Source organism: Engraulis encrasicolus, chromosome 24 (genome assembly GCF_034702125.1).
Source record: "Engraulis encrasicolus isolate BLACKSEA-1 chromosome 24, IST_EnEncr_1.0, whole genome shotgun sequence".
In the NCBI taxonomy this organism is placed as follows: domain Eukaryota; kingdom Metazoa; phylum Chordata; class Actinopteri; order Clupeiformes; family Engraulidae; genus Engraulis; species Engraulis encrasicolus.
The window spans coordinates 1231562-1241473 of NC_085880.1; the positions used below are offsets into that span (position 1 = coordinate 1231562).

Genomic DNA, 9912 nt, shown 5'->3' on the forward strand with positions numbered 1-9912 from the left:
AAGTGCAAAGTTGACGGCTTTTAGTTTGATGACAAAAAGTTCCATTACATCAGATCACTTGAATTCTGTGTTAACAACAGGTCAAAGTCTCTATTTAAGAAATATGCATATCAAGGTTACGTTATAAGGACAGACAAAGGCTGAATCCCATTACTAATTTCTACTTCTATCCCTTCCCCTTGCCCCTCGTGCTTTCAAACGAAGCAGTAAGTTGTAGGGCTTGAAACGCAACCCCTACGAATTGAGACACCCCTTCAAAAATCACGGAATGGCACTTAGCCCATGTGTGCAAGTGTCTATTAAATACTGATGGTACATACAGCAGATTATAGCCTAGTACTGCACCATGCCAGTGTGGTCATTGGTGGGTTCACAGTTATACGGCAATGTCAATGGTCAGCTTTTGGTTAACAGACAATGAGATAAAGCTTTGGTGAACAGCATGGAGCAGCCCTGAGACATTCAATTATCATCCGTCCTCACATGTGTAGCCAACACACACAGAAAGAGCGAAACAACTCACACTGAAGCACACCACACACACACACACACACACACACACACACACACACACTGGGAGGAATTCAAAAATGGCACTGACTGACTTTTGATTGATTACCCCTGCTGTATGTCACGTCTTGATGAGAAGGGTGAGCATAAGATGGGACCAAGGGGACATGTCTTCTTTTAAAGGCAAATCAACATGTTTACATTAGTCTAGTGTCGCTTTGAGGCAACACTACAGTTAAGGGGCAAGGGGGGATCAGTGGGTGTTCAGGTTTGGGTAGCACTGAAAACTACTTTCATGTATGTTAGCCATATGAGTGACCCCAGGATGGATAACCAGAGGGAAATTATGATGAATGGCAATTTTCCTACCTAAAACCTATCTTTCACGACAGAAAATGGATGTTACTTGCACTCAAACGTTCTGATCATAGTCCAGGACGATAGACAATTGAGATGAAGCTGGTCCACTTCAAAAGACGAGGGCAAAGATGACGGGAGCACTGAAATAGTTTTTTTTTCTATTTTATTGTGTAGCAAACAAAAAGCAAATGCTGTGACACTGTTGGACAACCCCACAAATGACCCCACAACGTTTATACGCTAACACACCTGTATGGTAAATGTCTGATTCTCAATATGCTTCCCCCAATTATACACATACCTACGCAGAGCAGTGGATGGACAATTGAGAGAGATGTTGACACTGCGTACAATTACTACACTTGCATACAATTGACTGACTTCAATACATGTAAGAAAACATTTGTTAATCACATTATTAACAACCGCTCAAAAAAAAATTACACTACTTAATGTTTATTTGAATCATGAAAGGATTCAGCATTTAGCGAGTTCACATTTTACAATTGAACTTCAATATTGAGGCATACTTTACAGTGCTTAAATGTTACAATTTTAATATTTACATGAAGAGTGCCCAGCAATGTTTTACAAATTTGTACTTTTGTCTCCAGTTTTCCTTTTAAGACCTCTTCCAATGTCTTTGACATCCATCTTTAAAAAATAAATAAAGCTGCAGATCAAAAAAGGGACTCTGAAATATGTAGGCTAGTAGTTGCACATACCATTCATTATCTGCACAAATAAAGTAAAATCCATTTTTGTAAACTTTTAAACATTAAGCCTATTTTGTACCCACTAATACAGTCAGTGGCCTCATTAATTACAGGCCTATTACTTTGAACAGATAAGAAAGTCACAATCAGAATCACATTGTAATGAGAAGTTGGGCCATAGTCCAAGGTGTGTCACTGTCAGGAGTGGCATGTGACTTGAATCCATGAAATAGACAAAATATTTACATATTAATGTCTAGATTTCTGTATTTCAGCCATTTGCTATGTTTACCCCCTGTCCCCTATTACAGCAGAACAGAGAAGCTCCCCACATCTGTGAAATGTCCTTCCTAATGAGCACATAAAGTAGAAGATCAAATAGGGGATTCAACCCAATAAGAATCTGAGTGGCAAGCATTGAGTTTATACGAAAAGACCTGAGGATTGCTATGATGTAAGGTATAAATAAGATGGTGTAAATACACAGAATAAGCCCCAAGATACTCCTGATGCGAATCTGGTCGTTACGAGGTACTGATGTCCTGGAGAGGGCCCTCCATGTAGGCCGGAAGGTGACCCTCGAAAAGTGCTTCAGAAACCGAACTTCGCTCCACAGCCTCCGAACAAACAGACATTCAGTTCATAAAAAAGAAAGACTTATATAGAGGATTTAAAACCTCTGTTCGGAATAGTCCGCACTGCAAGGCTATTCAAATTCGCAACGTGTAATGACGAACTACTGTCTCCGAGGCGTATGTAGATATTCGGCCGGCGTAATAATACTTTTCGCCTCGAGAGGTGCCACGGTTGAAGCGTCATCAGAAGGAACGAATCAGCTAACTGCTATGTCAGCTGAGATGAGGAGTAAACGGAAGTAGCATGGCTACCGAAGGAGCTGGTCGAGTACCGAGGAAGACGAAGTCTCGACCGAAAATGTACAAAAAAAGACATCTTCGAAACGCAAGTTGTGTTACATGCATATATCTTCGGTCAAGCATGAAGAAACACAGAATTTCACCAATATACGGTGGAATACATATCGAAATTTTCGGCAGCGGCTAGAATTGAAGGGTGAGTGCAGAGACGTAGCAGAACATTTTAAGCGTATTGAGTTGGAGTTTGATGAAATTCCCGAGGATGCGGCTCTCCATCCCACATGCTACCGGAGGTTTATTGACAAGCGGGAAATTGAACGAGTCACACGGCGTGTCTTGCGAGAGGCAGAGAGGGGAGATGGCCAACAAGACCCCCGAACTAGCCAGGCTACCTCCGCTTTATCGGATGTGACCACCACTCCGACCAGGAAACTGCGATCCAGATCAAGCTTGGCCATCACGAGCTCTGGCCCCGTTCTTCCTTCTGTCTGCATGATTTGCAAGAAAGACAGCAAATGTATCGTCGCGAGTGGCAGACGTCAAAGAGAACGAAAACACAGACTTTAACCGCAGGTAAGATTACTCTCACCCCCACCACACAGTCTATGCGAATGCATCCCATCCCCCAAATCACACACACACACACACACACACACACACACACACACACACACACACACACACACACACACACACACACACACACACACACACAGATGTTAGTAGAAGTTGACTGACTATCTAGCCCACACTGCTGCACAATCATTGTTTTTTGTCTAATTCTAATATGAATGCACGTGTGAATTGGCATAATGTGTTATGTGTGTGGTGTGAAATTACATTCCAATAGCCTGCAAAACATCCCCATGCCTATAGTACCCCCAGTGTTTTAGGTTTTAGATGTTTAAATGAATCACACTTCGTCTTAAATAGGATAGGGTATGTTTATATGGATGTCAAAGCATGCCTGATGTTGATATGACTCTGAATATCTGTTCAGAAATGTGGCTCCTCAGCCTGATGGCCTGTCTGGTCTGCCATCCCATCCCCCGTGCCATTCCCCTACCCCCCACTGCCCCCCTCTCTCACTTGTACACTTGGGATTTTTCCGCTTCTGTCCCTGGGCAGCCTCAGTGACCAGGCTCAAGAGGTGTGTCCTGGCTGTGCTGTAGATCTGTGTGCTTAACCCCTTAGCACAGCACCTATGTTATAACCTTACTCTCACCAAAATTTTAATATGTATGTCTTAATCTGTTACTCTGCACTGTCATAGCAATGTTGTTATGATGTAGTTTTCAGCAAATAGTGAATAGGCCCGCTGGCAACCCCATCTGCACTGCAGTAAGAGGCTACGGAATGCTTTTTTTGGGGGGTGCAACACCCATCGCCATTTTGTTTTTTTACAATACCACTCCACCAGGAAAAATGTCTAATTGTTTGCCTGTCTATTTATTCATTCTTTTTTCTTTTTTTTTGTACAAGGCAAGTTGCAGGAAGCAGCCGAAGTAAAGGAAGCCAAGAGCATCCTCATTCACATCAAGGACAGAGACTGTGTGGCTCTGGAGGTGCAGTACCACAGAAGTTGCTACAGAGAGTACACAAGGTTTTTGAGTGAGCCTGTCAGAGCAGAGAAAGAACAGTAAGTCAATCTTAATTTTATATAGAAACACAGTACAATGTGTGTCCTATGATTCAGACAGTTTGTTCTCACAACATGGATCTCACAAAGAAAGCTCTCACAACACACATCTTCTTCTATATTTTTGTAAGGATTGGGCCAACATTTGACCTGAGCTACAAGTTATTCTGCGAGAGGGTAATCCGCTAAAGGCTACTGATCAACCAAGAGGTGCTGAGGATGAGCCAACTGAGGAAGGCCTTTATTGCCCTTGTGCAGTCAAGTGAAGGTGTTGATGCTTCAACCTACAGGTAATTGCAAGTCAGTGTATTACGAATTTGTCAAATCCAAGGGAAAGTTCACGCATGTGACTTAAAGGACCACTTCAGTCAATTTCAATATGCTGTTGTATTGCTCATACCCTTAACTTGTCAGTACCCGGTGATGGCACATTTTTCGGCTCAGCCCTTTCCGAGATATGAGCTATTCTAATGGGGGCAGCATGTGTTTACATTGTTTACAACATAGGCCTACTCCAAATATTTAAAGGGTGTCGCTGTTTGCTAGTTGTCGGCTGATGTTGTATAACCTTTTGGATGTTTTTTGGGAATAAATAAAAATGTTTTTTGAAATGTAAACAAAGCGCTGCCCTCATTACAATGACCAGAATCTCGGAAAAGGCTGAAGAAGAAGAAAAAAAAAATCTCTAGTACTGACACGTCCAGGGTAGTGTGAGCATTACAACTGCATGTTGAAATTGACTGAAATTATTCTCTAACACTCTGCTTGTCATCTGCACATACTGTACTTGTAATATTTTGAAATAAGGAGGATGGCAGTATTCTTGATAGTGTGATGTTCGTTACAGTACGTGCTTCCCTTGGGAATACTTGGTATTATATCTGTTGCATAGCAAGTAAACTCCACCAATATTATTTATTCACTCCGAGTTAATGTGTGAGGGTGGCTATTGCATATCAGCGACTACATGAAGCCCCACTATGCTTGTACTGATATGCCTCTTTTTTTGTTGATTTGTGTTTACAGACAGGATATATTGAAGAAGAGGCTCAGTCGTGATTTTCCTCAGCTAGTGTTCCACACCCCCGCCAAACGCAACACATCTGAACTGGTTTTTGCTGAGAACTTGTCGACGAATGCAGTCTTGGACTTGTTACCATCAGGTGCGGAGACGACTCAGTCCAGCGAAATGAGCCAGACAGACAGCGACACAGAAAGGAGGAAGTCAAAGCAACCAACCACAGCAGAGGAGACACGGACACTTTACACAGCAGCTTTGCTTTTGAAGAGGCTGCTTAGTCACAGTCCTGGCATGTCATGCCCATGGCCCCCAACTGCAGTAAACTTCAATCTCACTGAAGTCATTTGCTGTGGCATGCGCAAAAGATGTGTACCTGGATGCTTTCACACAGTTCATGAAAATGCTGGTTCATGTGTATGCCACTTGTTTTGATTTTTTTATTTGTTGTATAGTTATTAGTGAATAAATGAATACATGAATACCTGAATGGTCCTTATCATTGATCATTAGATTATTTCCATTTATTAATGTGAATATGAAAAGGTAACCTTATCATCCACTTGCATAATAGTTGTTGGTGCTATAAACAAAGCACTGTTACAATCACTTAGAGGGTTATCAATAGCCTGGGTTATCTATAGCCTACTTATTGTAATTGTTTCCATTAATTGCTCAAAACCACAGGATGAAATGTCAATTGCAAAATTGTGCCTTGTGCTGTAAATAAAGCACTGTTTATGATTTATTTAGAACTTATCCCAATCCAGAGATATATGCATGAGTATTATTTTTGATAATTGTTATTATATGTGAACATGAAAAGGTAACCTTATCATCCACTTGCACAATAGTTGTTGGTGCTATAAACAAAGCACTGTTTGGAGTTACAATCACTTAGAGGGTTATCAATAGCCTGGGTTATCTATAGCCTACTTATTGCAATTGTTTCCATTAATTGCTCAAATCCACAGTATGAAATGTCAATAGCATAATTATGCTTTGTTCAGTAAATAAAGCATTATTTATTATTTATTTAGAATTTGTCCCAATCCAGAAATGTAGGCACGAGTATTATTTTTGATAATTGTTATTATATACCCTCTTCAAAAGGGTATTTTGGGAGATTCTTATAGGTAGGTCAGACAGACGGCTTGTCATTATTTTCAGTTTTTCAAACGGCTTGCCACTTTTTCCCCGTAAATCGGATACGTGATTGGTTTAAAACGGTCACATGGTGTCCAGTGACGTAAAAATCGTCATTCCCTACAGAGGGTAAGATTTCTTACTAACATGTCACCGTTTTAATTACGTGCACGATTACATGAAGCGGACATTTCACGGTAAGTTGAACATAGCTTTGGTCGTTTCATCATCTAAGGGACCTGCTGTTCGGAAGCTGTGGAGCGAGGTTGAACGAAAAGGGCTGTCACCCTACGGCCTAATGTTGCCACAAAGAAGAACATCACCAGGGGGTACGGGAGAAGCCAGACTGCAACCATGACATACATTGAAAGTAATTGTGATAAGCTATATGCAATCCAGATCAAAGCTGACAAGATCCAAATGACGACAGATACAAGAACTGATATCTTGTGATTCTGGATGTTTCTGTACCACACAGCATGAGCAACAATCACATACCTCTCAGCAGATATACACATAATGAACAAAATATTAACCTGCACACCAAATAAGTAGATTTGGTAACCATACCTAAATACAGGCCCGTTGCGTTAAGGTACGCAATGTAGGCACTTGCCTAGGGCCCCCGAGTAGGTGGGGCCCCCAAGGACGACAGGTTATGTACCAAACAGCAATGACAATTTTAAATAGCTTTACAATAAGGCACTGCCATCTGTATGAAGGGCTCTGCTGCGAGGGAAGCAACAGCCCCCTCCCAATAGGTTTGCATCAGCGACAGCGTGAAAATGTCAATTGCCTAAACAGCGCAACGACAATTTAGTCAGTCAAAGTACCCCCAGCTGGAGGGGGCCCCCCTTCCAATTGGTTCAAGCGTCAAAATCCAGCGCAAATACAAACTGGAAATCAAGCGACATAATCTCTCACTGGATGTTGCGCAGACGCCAGTTTAGCCTACTAGTACGCTCTAGGCCTATATTTTTGGCTCAAGACAGTTGCTTTTATAATACAAGTTAATTTTGAAGACGACACATTACTCTCTGTACTGCCAAACCACCAAACTGTCCCAGGCCAGTTGACATCGCACAGACAGCAAGGTGCTTCATTTACACTTTACAGTGTGTTTTCAAAAACGTCTGTGAAGCATTAATCCACGTGCCGTAACAAGCACTGGGCAAACGTTGATTGTTCAGCGCCTTTTCCCGACACGGAACTGTTTTGGATGTGGACAAACACAAGAAAAAACGAATGAACAATGTGATGCCTATCGAATAACACGAGTAGGGTGACCAGCTGTCCGGACTTCGGCCGGACAACCCCGCCCCTTAACTTTCTAACCTAGCGTCCTCGCGCGCACCCATTGCTTCGACTTGCCGAATCCCCGCCTCCGTGGAGAAAACAGTGAAGTTGGCATTCTAAACTGTAGGCAGAAATCAGGGAACAGCGCTGCCATCTTACCTCAGACTAACTCAGCTGCCAACAGCAGTTTTACTTGTAAAACAATATTTTTTTGGGGAAGGATTTTCGCATTTCATTACCTCACTCCGATAAAGGAGTCATCAGTACCACTAACTTAATATTGTATCAGAGACGGCAGGTTACGATAGACAAATCCTTCCGTTGTTGTCTGTGTAGGCTATTTCATATTTTTTTTAAATGTATTTTGGGTAGTCGTGCATTCGTAGGCCTAATAGCCAACAATTAATTTGATTTACTTTACTCAAAGTTGGTCAGAAGTCTGTTTATCAGCGGTGTTTTAAGGGAGGCAAACCGCTTCTGTCAACTTTTTTTTTCATGCAGACGCTGGATGGAGCTCAAAATACAGACAGCGCCCGTGCAGAAAGACGTTTCTTTGCCCTGTTTGTAAAGTTGTGAGAACCCTCGTATCGTTGTAAAGGCATTTAGCGGACAAACTTAGTTGCACTATGCGTTGCCACCAGTGCAGGACAAAATAGGAAACAGACAGAAGACAATAATATAGTTACCTTATTTAACTTTCATACAGTCAGTTAATGAACTTCATATAGGGCTATTGCACGGAGATTTCCCCGACATAAGGCGACAGCAATACAGTTAATTCGCTGGGCGAAGTCTGGGGTTATATCTGGAGTAACATGGCAGCCGCAGATATCGGAAACGCGACCGACTGTCAAGGTCTAGTTTGCGTCAATGACGTTGCCTCGCATCTCGAGGCCATAAGCAAAAGGCTAGGAGGAAAGGAAAGACAAAGAGAGGGACACACGGACGTCGTGAACAGGTCGTAAAAACGGACCGATGGCCACCCTAAACACGAGTCACACCAGTGCGTTGAGTGAGATAGCTAAATTGTAGCACACTCGCCTTTCTTGCTATTACTATATGTGGATTACACCTTGGAATTTGGAACCATGATTGTGGAAACGCGTGGATTAGGCTACAGTCAGAGAATGGGATACATTCTGGGATAGGCTACATTCTGCGGTCAAGACAACTCAAGGTAAGGGCACCAGGATATTGGTCCCCTATAATTGACACCGTTGTCAACCATGGAGTAACGCAGGTGGTTGTTAACTTGCTCAGTGATCCTTGGTCGCTACAGTAGCCTAGTCGTGTTTGCTGCGATATTAGGCAACATTTGGATTGTATTGTCAAGTGCGTGATGGATGCAATACGAAAAAAAATCTCGTCGGGGAGACCCCCATTGGCTTGGTTACATAGGCTAATTCTTGCTTACCAATATCACATCCCCCCAAACCCCCACTGTGCCTGCGCATTCGTTTCTCAGCCTTGAGTTTCTGGACTGTAGGCCTATTGTTTTATGAGTCAATATTTTTCACAAATGGAGCACCCTCGGTTAGATTTTAAAAGTGATTGGAAAGATTAGACCATTCTTTATTTGTGCAATGATCATGATTTTCGTGGTAGGGTAAAAAAAAAAAACTCTGATTGGGCCATAGCCTATAGGCCTACTTTCACGTGAGAGGTTAAACAACTTAACATACAATTAGCCTAGGGCCTACTTCATGAGAAATGATGAGCCTACTGACTGGAATGGGCTTTATTTGCCCAGGTCTTTCTTCATAAAGTTTCATAAAATGAACTAGGGACTAGTTATCATAAAAACTAGATTGCATTTCCTCACAGAAAATGCTGGTGTACACATATATGCTTGCTTTTTATGCATTCATTGCCCTTCATGCATGTGTTGCCCTAGCCACAACACTGTGTGTAAGGTGACTTGTTTGTTCCTAGGTTTCCATGGATTCTGTGACATTAAGCTTATGTTGTAATGGTAGGCTATGTGACAATGACTGAAGTGCCATCCAAAAATGGTCTGGCCCATCCGAAACAGAAATTCTTGTGCCGTGGCTGCCCCATCAGGTGACACCCCCCCCCCAAAAAAAAATAGCCTAGGGCCCCGACAACCCCTTTGCCTAGGGCCCCCAAAATCTTAGAAACGGGCCTGCCTAAATATGTAAAACCTTGTATGACTTGCAATCAGGTGAAAGAAGTACAAGTACAATGCAGTCGTTTGAATTGGATTGGCACAAACTTGAATCAGGTCAGAGATGAGCAGGTTTATGGCGTACACAGAAGCTATCTGAGAGCGTAACTTGTACAGTACAAAGCAAATTCCAGGAAATGCAATACAGAAAATTATCCATGAAATGA

At 42.2% G+C, this 9912-nt stretch overlaps 1 long non-coding RNA gene across 1 annotated transcript; it reads left to right on the top strand.

Annotated features, from left to right (window-relative positions):
* The first annotated feature begins 2155 nt into the window (after positions 1-2155).
* LOC134441766 (uncharacterized) lies at positions 2156-6407 on the top strand. The gene is made up of 4 exons (XR_010033193.1): positions 2156-3034; positions 3944-4100; positions 4232-4390; positions 5127-6407. It is a non-coding gene; the product is annotated as an uncharacterized LOC134441766 (long non-coding RNA).
* Positions 6408-9912: the final 3505 nt, after the last annotated feature.